Genomic DNA, 11,381 nt, shown 5'->3' with positions numbered 1-11,381 from the left:
GAAATTGGACATGCTTCATAGCTTGCATAGAATTCTATGCATTCACTTGTACTTGGAAAGCTAATATTTAGACTGCAAGCAACCGTCCAGATGACAAAGAAGTGTAAACAAATTTAACAAGTAAACAATAATTAGCACACATCTTTACTTTTTGATGGAAGATGATGGATGTAAAGCAATTGTGATATTAAGAGTAGCTATTTTAAATACATCTTGTTTACATTAACTGCAATGAATTACTGTAAATAGTTATTTTATTTAGTAATTTAATTATGTAAGCCTCATTACATGTAAGGTGTTACTCCCCAACCATGGTGGTAATGCTATAACACTGAAAGCTTACAGCCATTAAATACAATGAATAAAATAATTAAAACATTCAGACATCAAAAGAAAAGGCACCGATCCAAATGGTGGTCTTATTCAAAAATGAAACTCAGTCTTCCACTTCAGACAATTTGTTTAGATTGAAGCAAACATCTGGTGACACTTTGCAGAAACTTGGCGGCACATCTTAAAGCCAAATAGTTTGAAAAGGCTCTGTGGATTTAGATCACTGTACAGATACGGAATATTTGATTTGTTCAATTTCACCCCTATGAAAATCCAAAGAAAAGACCATTTTCAGAATGTCAGTGTTGTGTATCACAGCTATCGCAAAGCTCACATATCCTGCTTCGGGACTCTAAGCATCCTGTGCACAAGGCGAAACGGATGATTCCCAGAGATATCTGAGGATATTGAAAACACTCAGCAGATGAAACTACTTGTGACCAAGGTGTCACTTTTTTTTTTCCAACAAGTGTGGTCATGACGGCCACAGGAGGCAGGTTCTGACATCTCTCTGCCAAAGTAGCAACGTGTCCTGCTGATCAGCAAAAGCTTTGTCTCTTGATACGGAGAGATTACTCTGTGGCAATTTAGTAACATCCTGCCCTGCTGACAGGGTCAGTGTGGGAGCAGGTAAAGATATGAATTAAATGCAATCTTGGCACTGCTCCATATCATCGGATTTGTACCTAAATTCCACCACATTATTTCAGATAGTATGCTAATTAAGATTAGAATAGATGAGATACAATGTTAAAAGGAGTAGCTAATGGATTGAAAACATACACTCCACTAAATCAGTTTTGTGTTGTTTACTAAAATGACATGTGGTCAGACAAGATATGGAAAATGTTCAAGACTTTATTAAGCTATTAGGGAAAAATAATAAAAAAAATACAGACAGAAATAGCCACCTGCAGGTATGTCATCCAAACGATAACATTTCCAGATCGATCAGTTCTGGCAGCAGCTCGGCACTGAGAGTGCATATCTACTGTTCACAAGGCATTTCTTCTCAGACTGATGGATATAGGAGCAGACAGGCAGATGCAGTCATTCTTGGCTCCTCTGTGTCGTTCTCTGTTCCTTAAAAAAGAAAAAAGAAAACTAGGCTTATTGCTCTATAAATGGTAATGGTAATTTTTGAGTTTTTTTTTTTTAATCAAAGGTTCGTTATTTTTTATTGGATTTTGTTTTCGGTAATAAGCTAAAAAATTATGTTGACTCAGTTGTCAAGGTACGAAATCTTGCCAAAGCCAATTTTTAACAAATTACTTACTCACCCCTAACCTAGGCAGGTCATGATTGTTTCCAATGACTTTTTGAGTGTACGACTATTCAGCACAGTCACATAAACATGTTTTATTTAAATGACAAGCAAGGAGAGCACGGAAGGAAGCCATATTCCCCTTACTGCCAGCAGGCAGGCGCGCCACTGACAGATCGTGTCTTGCTGACTAAATTGTGCTTTTTTTCCAAAAAATTGGCAAGCTCTGGTTCACTAGAGGCACACTATGCTGTTGTCAATAACAACGACTGCCTGTGGCTTATTTATTTTCTTATCTGCTTTAATCAGTCTGTGTTGACAGTGACATCTGCGCTCAGCAATATCCAAACGCTACCAGTTACGATCTATGTACATATTTGTATTGTTTCAGGTCATATGGCTGCAGTGTATAATTGAAGGGTTATGTTTGAAAACACAATAAACCATCTATTTTTTATATTATGACAAATGTTTTTCACAAGGGGAGCCTGTATGCTTTGATCCAGCTTGACCCACCGAGCACAAAATGCAGGACAAGAACCAGATATTGACAAGCTCATTAAACCTTTAAGAAAATAGCAGGAAGTGCAATTACTTTTAAAGGTTAGGGACCACAGCCGCCTGTGAATAGTTGAAATACTTTAGACCCCATCTGAAAAGCTTATAACTGCCTATTTTAATAGTTTAAATACCAAATATACCTCATGTATTAATACAAACAGTGGAAACCGTCTTAGCGCTACCGCATAGGCTAACATCCACAGCCTTCCTTATGTCTGCTCTTGGGGTTACAGTCAATCAGTGCCAAGGAAAATGAGCGAGGCTCCGGGATTGGTTGATTTGCAAATGCCAGCCAGCAGCATGTCAGGTGGCATTGTGCCTGGGTATTTCAGTACCAAAGCTGCTGTTTTGTTTTTTCTTCAAATATCTTAAATATGCTCTTCAACAAAATCTGTCAGTAGAAAAATTGTCCCTGAAAAATCTGGAGTTACCTTTCACAGAAAAATCTGACAACACTGAATTGCGAAAAGGTGGGGTTCCATTGTATTAAACAAAATCATGTTTACAATGAAAGAGCATAACAAACAAAAAAAAGAAAGGTTGGTATGTTTAAACAAATGTAACTTATTTTTCAGAGTTTAGTTTTTCCCCTTATCATAAATGAGTAATGTATAATTAAAAAAAAAAGCTAAACTAAAGAACAGAATATCAAGTCTTGAAGAGAAAAGTATTTGATTTCATGAAATTGTCCAGGGATATTATTTTCAGTAAAACACTGACAGATAAGAAGCTGTTCACTCTAGATGTATAGTTGACGAATGACTGAAAGTTCAACTAAAAAGACTGTGGCCTTTTGCCCTCTAGTCTCTAACTGAACAGATAGCTGGTGGTTCTGGACAGCTCTATGATTGACTGCATCTCCACTGGGGAGCACATTTTTCCACTTTTCTGCCCGGTTCAACTGCCGGGTATGCCGAGAGGCGATCGCCTGTCTGGAGAGCGACGCTGGACTCGTGGGCAAATCTGTGTGTGTGCCAGCGAACACGTGCGAGTTGTTTTGTGTAGTGTACGTATTTCGTCTGTGTCTACCTCGCTCGCTTGCTGAAACATATCCGTCCAAATTTGACAGCATGGGGGCAGACAGCCATGCTGCAGCATTCTGATCATTTAAATGCTCAGAGGCCTGCTTGAATAGGATAGGTGTAAAAAAAAAAAAAAAAAAAAAAACAGGGGGAAAAGACACAAAGAGACAAAGATAGAAAGCAGCCTTTCACATGCCCACATATCACATGAGGGACTGCCTGCCACTTTCCTCTGAAAAATAATGCTCACTTGTCAGTCTTCCAAAAGCCAGTCAGATAGCCGCCAGTGCCATGGAGACCTATTGAGGTGTATGCTTTGTTTCATCTGGGGCACGCCTCAGAGGAGACTCAGAACCGTTGTATCTATGAATTGCCTCCAAAATATAGGGTATGAAAGAAGAGGAGCATTTGATATAACCTTTATGCTGTTGTGGCTCAATTTACAAAACCAAATATTTTAATTTTTTTTCTTTCACTCTCGAAACTCTTGAAAAAAGCTACAAGGCTGAATGCAAAAGGCATTTATGCCCTGCAGATATGACTGTACTTTGTTCGAAGCACTATTTGAACCAGTATTCAACAGCACAATTATCCCTGGACCGCTTTTTTAAAAAATTAAGATTTATCACTGCCCTAATTACTTAAATTACTGTCTGATGATAAATCGACCGGCACACAGTTATGTACACAAAGGCACTGCACTCCTTCTGAAAAAGCAATTCTCTGTAGTCCATAGAACAAACTATAAAGGTGTCAAATGATTTATCTATGCAAAAATGCAAATAAAGAAAATAACATACCCAGCAGCTCAGGGCTGAGGTCTGCATATCTGTCCACACAAATAGTTTCACGCCGCCTTGTAATACACCTCCTTATTACAATTTCAAAAGCACAACACTGACCAAAGGAACATCCTCACTTGTATAATTGTGAGAACTATAACTTTGCCATCTGAAAGACTTGTCTTAACTTAAGCTACCAACTAATGACAAGGCTCTCACAAGTCCAGAACAGCTAACCGTGCCCGCAGCCTACAGGCAACTGTGTTGAAAGCGATTCTGTCCAAAGCATCCCAGGGGCCAGCTTAAATGAGGAGGTTTATATCAGGGTATCTCGCAGAGAGACTGAATGTTCTGCAAATTATTCACAGGGATTATAAATCACAGTGGTGTCAGGGTTTCCACTGATGGGAAAGGATGCTTCCTCTTTCCTTAATACAAATGACATGAAAAACAACAGCTGCAGCAATAAAACATGACACTGTAGGAAAAAAAAGGATAAATAAATGCACAAAAACAAAAAAACTGAGGCTCATCATTAAACATGCCTGCACTACCTCAATGTCATCTCCGTGGCTGTTGTCTATTTTTTATTCAGCGTAACTGCTTTAACTATTGTAGACTTTTGTGTTAATTTTAACAGATATCCTTTGAAAACATTTTCCTGTCTGACAAAAAAGATAAATAGTTTTGAAATCATTGGAAAGTTTAACCCAAAGACCTGAAACTGAACCACTGCTCAAAAACAACTTCCTTGAACCCTGACAAGAATCAGAACAATTTTTGGTTTCAAGCGTTGGCGTTTCTGTGAGTTGCTGTCTGAGCATTGACAGGCATGTTTGCAGTTATTGTAAAATGGATTTTGCAAGGCTGGAATGATCTAGTTTGATCTTTTATATGGAAATAGAATGTACCATACCTTGAATTTCTGAAAAATGAACAACGAATGCTTACAAGCCCTAGTCCCAGTACAGCGGTTACAAAATGATCTCATTGTAAAATAAATACTATGGCACAGTGAAGACATGCACTTATAATTGGAGAAAATATAGAACATATTTTCCAAAAGCTGGACATGTCTTCAAAACTAATGAATGGGGAACCCAAGAGATTGGGAGCAATACTGAAGAAGCTGTGAGACTTTCCAACAAACCTCATTTTTGTTGCAGATGAAATATAGCAACGATTGCAACGGCTGTCAGCAAGTTCAGTGAAAAACATGAATTAAGTTGTTTGTCATATGGGACCACTGTGAACAGCAGGCTGAGCACAAAACCCTGTGGGGTATCTGTACTTTGGTGGACTACCTGTACATGATGCCACAACTGATTAGCACTGTTTGTTTAGATTTCCAGGTACAGTCAAAGTCAACCAGAGAGAATTTACAGCTGCTGTGGAATTACTTTATTACAGGCAATCTAACGTGTTGAAATCGGAATTTATTGTGAAAAGATAAGCATTTATAAAGACAAACCACAGCAAAAGTACTAACAGTTTAAAGCATAGAAGCTAATTGTTGACTAATTTGGGATTCTGATGCTCCTCTTTGTTTGAAAGGCAGGTGTCCCCATTCCACCTTTACAATTTACTATCGTACTACAGTTTTTCATTATGGCAGCAGGTGTGGTAGTTAACTGTGTTAAGACTGGGTAAAGAAAATGCAGGGACTCAGGCTAATGAAGGTAAATCAAAACGACACTCATTTCCAAACCCCATGCCCTATTCAATTTCCTCTGTGAATTGGCCGTGATCTGATCCTCTTTGCATCTGTGACCGGTCTAATCATGCTCATATAACATTCACTCATAGTTATACACGCCTACACAGGAGTGTTACCTATAAACACTGCTTGAACATAGCAAAATTCTTGACACAGTCGAAATTACAAAAAACACCTCAAGCATAAATTCATTTCTAACTAGTTTTTAAAAAAAATGCAAATTGACTGTCCCATTCGACAGCTTGTCAAAGAGAAAAATTATATTTTAGTAGCAAATAAACTCAAAACCACAAAGCGTTAACAGACAAATACACAGAATTCATTAACTGCATTAAAGGGAATTTTTATTTTCAGGTAGTTATTTCTTCTTCTCACCAATTGTGAGATTAGCCTTGGTGTTAATGTAAGAGGTTGCTGCTTACAGGCTCATAATGTTAACCTTGAACATCTTTAGTAAATGCAAATAAAATGAAATAAAGTGTGACTCCATCATACTTTCTCTAGGTCAGTGTTGTTTGTATTATAAGGAACATTTAAACAATGTTTTTAAGTAAAATAGGCTTTAATCAATTTTACCAATAGGCATGCAGTTGTGTTTGATCACATGGACTAACTGGAGCTGCTTTAAAAAATATCCAAAGCTTTTATTTAGATGCAATCTTTTTTTTGTTATGCTTTCTCAGCGCCAGAAGACTATTGATAAGAATAGCAGAAGTTAAATTTTTCATACATAAACTTTTTTCAGCTCTTTTTAATTTTTGATTACATTTATTCTGTAATGACAAAAAACTCCATATCCTAACCATCTCACTGTGCTGTTTTCTCACAATGCTTTGCTGTCACAGTACATGATGATCTCTTGTGATTCAGTTTCAAAGTAGAAAATGAGAGCCAGAGCATTCAGCTGTCAAGCTCCTGTGCTGTGAAAACAAGATCTCAGTTTGGGTTCAAGAAGCAAACACCCTTTCTAGTTGTAAGATTGGGATTAAAATTTCTTTGCAACATTCTTCTGTCTTTCTTTTTTTATGCGTCAGAGCAACTATTGTTTGCAATCAACTTTGTACTTCTTCGCAGCAATTTGGGCTTTCTTAAAATCTGTTTACCACTATAAATATACTTGGTTATACAGAAAAACGGGATTTTTGAATCGTAGCTGTATCCATCAATCTGCGTTCTGCTGTGTAGAACCAAATAATTGAATGTAAAATAGGAATTAAATACCTACGCAACAACAACTCATTTGCAAGAAACATGAGGATGTGAAACTAAAGTACCCATATTGCATCTACTTTCAGACATTTTTGGTTGAAATTGCCTTCTGGAAACCAACTATGTGAAAAAGAGCTTGATTTATTTATCCTTTCATTAATCATACAAAACTGCAGAAAAAAACTACGTGCCAAACGCATCTGAATGCTGCAGCAAGTTGAAAGTGTAACTTTCCTTTTAATCCACTATGAGCAGTTTAAATTTTTCCAGCATGAAGTTGTCTGAGCTCCTAGGCACCTGCTTGCACTGTTACAAGATTAATTTTCTAATCCCTCCTAATACTTTCACTTGCAAACATTTTTAAGACGGGCAAATGGCTTGGCCACCGCATGACTGTTCTAATATTAATTGACTGCCGTCAACTTTCTCTAATTGATGTAATGAATTCTCCGGCTTGACTGTGAGCAGACTCATGATACTATGTGCATGATAATGTGAAGAATAGGGAATTAAGCTTGGAATATATAACCCCAATTAGTGCTTATCTTTGAGCGCTGCAATCCTGCGACGCGGATTTAAAACGATCATCATCAGTCAGTATAAGAGAAATGTGGGAGTGACTTTGTCTCTTTCCTATCAGTTGGTCAGCCGCATATTTAAGAGATAAGGCTCAGTTTCTATCTTAAATAAGTAGTGGTTTTATGCAGGGAAACGTGGTGTTACCTGGAAATGATAAGTCAGCATATTTCTTTTCCCTGAGATGCGGTTTAATAACACTGACTTGCAACTGAAGGTGTTGATTAGATGCAAAGGTGAAAACTCAAGATGCTGGAAAGCTAACAAACCAATATATATTCATGAGGTTAATTACAGGATGTGCTAAAATGATACCTTTTCATTATAAAGTCTACGGTCAACTAACAGCGAGCACTGTGAGGTGTCGGAATACAAATGTTTTGCCGATTATACAGATATTATAAGTCAATTCTTTCCTCTTAGTTTGGCAGGTTTGTGATCTTGTTGAACTGCTGCGATTTACAATTAAAGCTAATTGAGCTAATTGAGTGTTTTGTCAGAGTTTTTTCTTATATTGTTTGTTAACTTTACTGCAAATTAGCCATTTATTGGGTGTTAAAAGATTTAAAGGAAGTGTTTGGGACGTCTGGGGACCTAATTGTATGAGATTTTATCTTGTTATACTGCTTGAGCTTGATTATCTTTCTAACTTCAGTGACATTGTATGATAGAAAATACCAGATTGCACCAATATTGCTGAAGCAGAATTGTTTCATAAATGTCCAAGAGGGGAGATCTTTCCAGCAATGACTGGGAAGCAAGTTACAGGTGTTAATAGACTTAATAAAATTGAAGTCTGAAAAGATGGAGCGCAAGATCAGGAAAATCTCACAGCACAATGGAAAATGGCTGTGTTCAAAACTTAGAAATAAAAGACAATAATCCCTATCCCAATCAAAGCAGCCACATTGCAATTGCAAATGTGTGCTCTTACAAAGAGTTATGTGTCCATTAATGTTGCAGTGTGATGGACCGTGACCTGTGCATTGTGTAGACCACTTTTTTTGCAAACGTAAAATCCTCTGAGTGCACGTTCATAACAGTGTGACATTAGTTGACACTTATGACAACATCTGTTGCATTTATAACAATTTTGTAAGTGCTGTTGATTTATAGACTGTTTAACTATGGAGTAAAGGAAAAGAAAACAAAGGACTCTATGTAAATAGTGTAGTGTGAGTGTTTTTTAAGTTTACAGGACAACTATATGTGGCAAACTGATGTTTTCAACTGTGGATGCATTTTTTCAGAAAACCATAGGAAATATTCATAGAGGCACTATGTTGGAGCACATCAAAGACTAATTTCTAAATAGTCCAATCTTGCAACTTTATATTTCTCCAGTGAAACGGAATTCTGTGCAGAGGAAATAGCATAGCATAGCATAACATAGCAGTGTTTCACTAACATCTGATTTCTTGCAGATGTTAAATTAAGATATTAATCAAATGTGACCGGGGGAAGGCTGGGATTTTCAGTAAATAAAACCCACTGATTGCTCACTGATTTACCATTGTGTTTCACAGTTGGTGTTGTTATATCACTTTTGGAAAACAAGTGGCTTGCAAACCAGCTCATGGCCAGAATCATGAACAAGAACAGTCTTTCAGAGCTGTATAATCACCTTGCTTATTATTCAGAGTAGTGTACCCACTGTTGATTAATGCTTCGAGGCAAATATGTACAGAGGGCCTGATTAATCTGCAGTGTTATTTTAATCAAGTGGACCTCTGCTTAGTCTGACCATGGTGGTTTGTCTACCGTCACAGGACTGTCGCACGGCCTTCATATAGTGAACACAGCAGAATCATAAATCTACCAGTGAAGACATTTGCTTCACTGTTTTCTACATCCACCCACTCTCCTCTGCACCATCACCTTTTACCACCCTCTTCACTCATCTGTCTGTGCTCTCCTGCTTCTGGGAGCATTCAGCAAGTAGTTGTGAATCCTCTGAGCATTCTATCGTACTGAGGTGGCGACACCGGGTACCTCTGCATCCCGCCCTGACCCTCTGCTACCGTCGACCAAGTGACCCAGTGTACTGCTGAGGGAAAACAACATTTCCTGTCACCACAGCGATGTCCCCAAGCAGTGAGGCGGCAGCAGGCAGTGTGAATGACATCGGGTGACAAACACTTTGAACTTAGACAACAGGAAATTAATGCAGAGTGCACAGCTCAAGGCAGAACATACTGCATACAGCGCACCTAAATTGACACATCTATCAGATGACACATGTTGATATTGTGATTGTGCCCTCCACTTCCCTTGTTTGTTTTTATGACTCTTTGCCTGTCGTTTTCCACAAACGCTCCTGGCACATAGAGCCACACTTTTGCCTCAGACCAAAAGTCTCACCCTGCAGATTATGAAGCTGCTTCCTGAATAGCGAGAAGCTGAGATTTTTACGCCAAAATAAAAAAATCTAAAGCATGACATCAGCAACTCCACAAAACTGCAAAATAAAATGTGCTGGATCCATAAAACTAAGCTGGGATGGACTAGTGCTTTCTTCTAGCATGAGTCTGGAATTTAAGTGCCTATAATTGTCTATCTACTGAACCAAAAAGCTGTTTGAGTGAATCTCTTTTTCTTGCCAACAATCTCACCATTCAACAATTTTCTGGCTCCTAATTCAATCACTTTATGTCCATCATCAGTCCAACAGTGCCAAACATTTTAAACACCAAAATTATGCCAAATCTATCACATACAAATATATTGATCTGGATATTACAGGGATTTTTATGTTTTGATTTTTGTGGTATAAAATTTTTCATTTTGTCAGTATTTTAAATGGAGAAATATAAGATTTTTAGGCATTGTACTATCCATTTTATTACACTGTGTACTAGTTCAGATCAAATCTTCAGAAAAAGTTACAACCATTAAAGATCAAGACACCCAAAGATCCATACAAATATTACACACACGTAAATATATGCAAGCATATATATATATATATATAAAAGCACAACTTCCTGTGAGAGGCATTATATATATATTTATATATATACAGTGGCGGGCCGTGCATTTCACACCTAGGCCTTCAGTAGTGCTCCGTCTGAATCAATCCAACCCTCAATAACTATTTTATGGCTATAAAACTTCTACAGCTGCGACACATAAAAAAATCATCAAAAATAACCTGATAAAATTGCAATATTATTTAGGAATATAGCAACATTTTACTCACCAAAAATCCTGATTATTTGTACACAAAATCCATCCTCCTTTCTTTCCTCAAGAAGATTTCAATTACTCTGTTGTGCAGATTATCCGTGCGTTTCACTTCCATGAAGAAGTCCTTTTCTATCGCCGTCGAAGCTAATGCTGAAAGTCGAGCCTGCCCTGTCGTATTTCTGGCATAAGTTTTAGTTAGTAGACTGAAAGTGGCGGACAAATCCTTTTCCTGGTTGTGACAGGCTTGCTAGCTCCGGAGTTGCCCGACCTTGCTTAACAATGTCCAGCTTTTCTTGAAAAGTCCGTCTTGAAAATGGCTTTGACAGTAAATCTCCAACCAAATCCATTTCTTCTCCTCCTTCACCCATTGTGGGTTGACAAACCAGCTATTAAATCAACACAACAATATCTTCGCTTGTGCAGCTCGCTACAGATGCAGTTTGCTAGCTGTGGCTAGTACACTCTTTGACTATCCAATCAGAGCGTGTGAATACGCTGACGTTTTCGTACGCCTGCTAGAAGGCCTTGGTGTCGCCGACTCAAAATCTGATTGGTTGAAGCAACAGTTTGATCGACATTTATTTTATGCTACAGGGCCCGCAGAACTGATTGTGAAGGCCTCCAGGCAGATTTCTTTGACCCTGGCAACAAATAGCGGCTGAAATGTGATTGGTTAAATGCTTAAATATGAAAATACACGTCTGGAAGCAGCGCAACCAGGGGGCTAGCAA

The sequence above is a fragment of the Xiphophorus hellerii genome, chromosome 9, assembly GCF_003331165.1.
Source record: "Xiphophorus hellerii strain 12219 chromosome 9, Xiphophorus_hellerii-4.1, whole genome shotgun sequence".
Lineage (NCBI taxonomy): Eukaryota > Metazoa > Chordata > Actinopteri > Cyprinodontiformes > Poeciliidae > Xiphophorus > Xiphophorus hellerii.
This window is presented reverse-complemented; position numbering follows the sequence as displayed.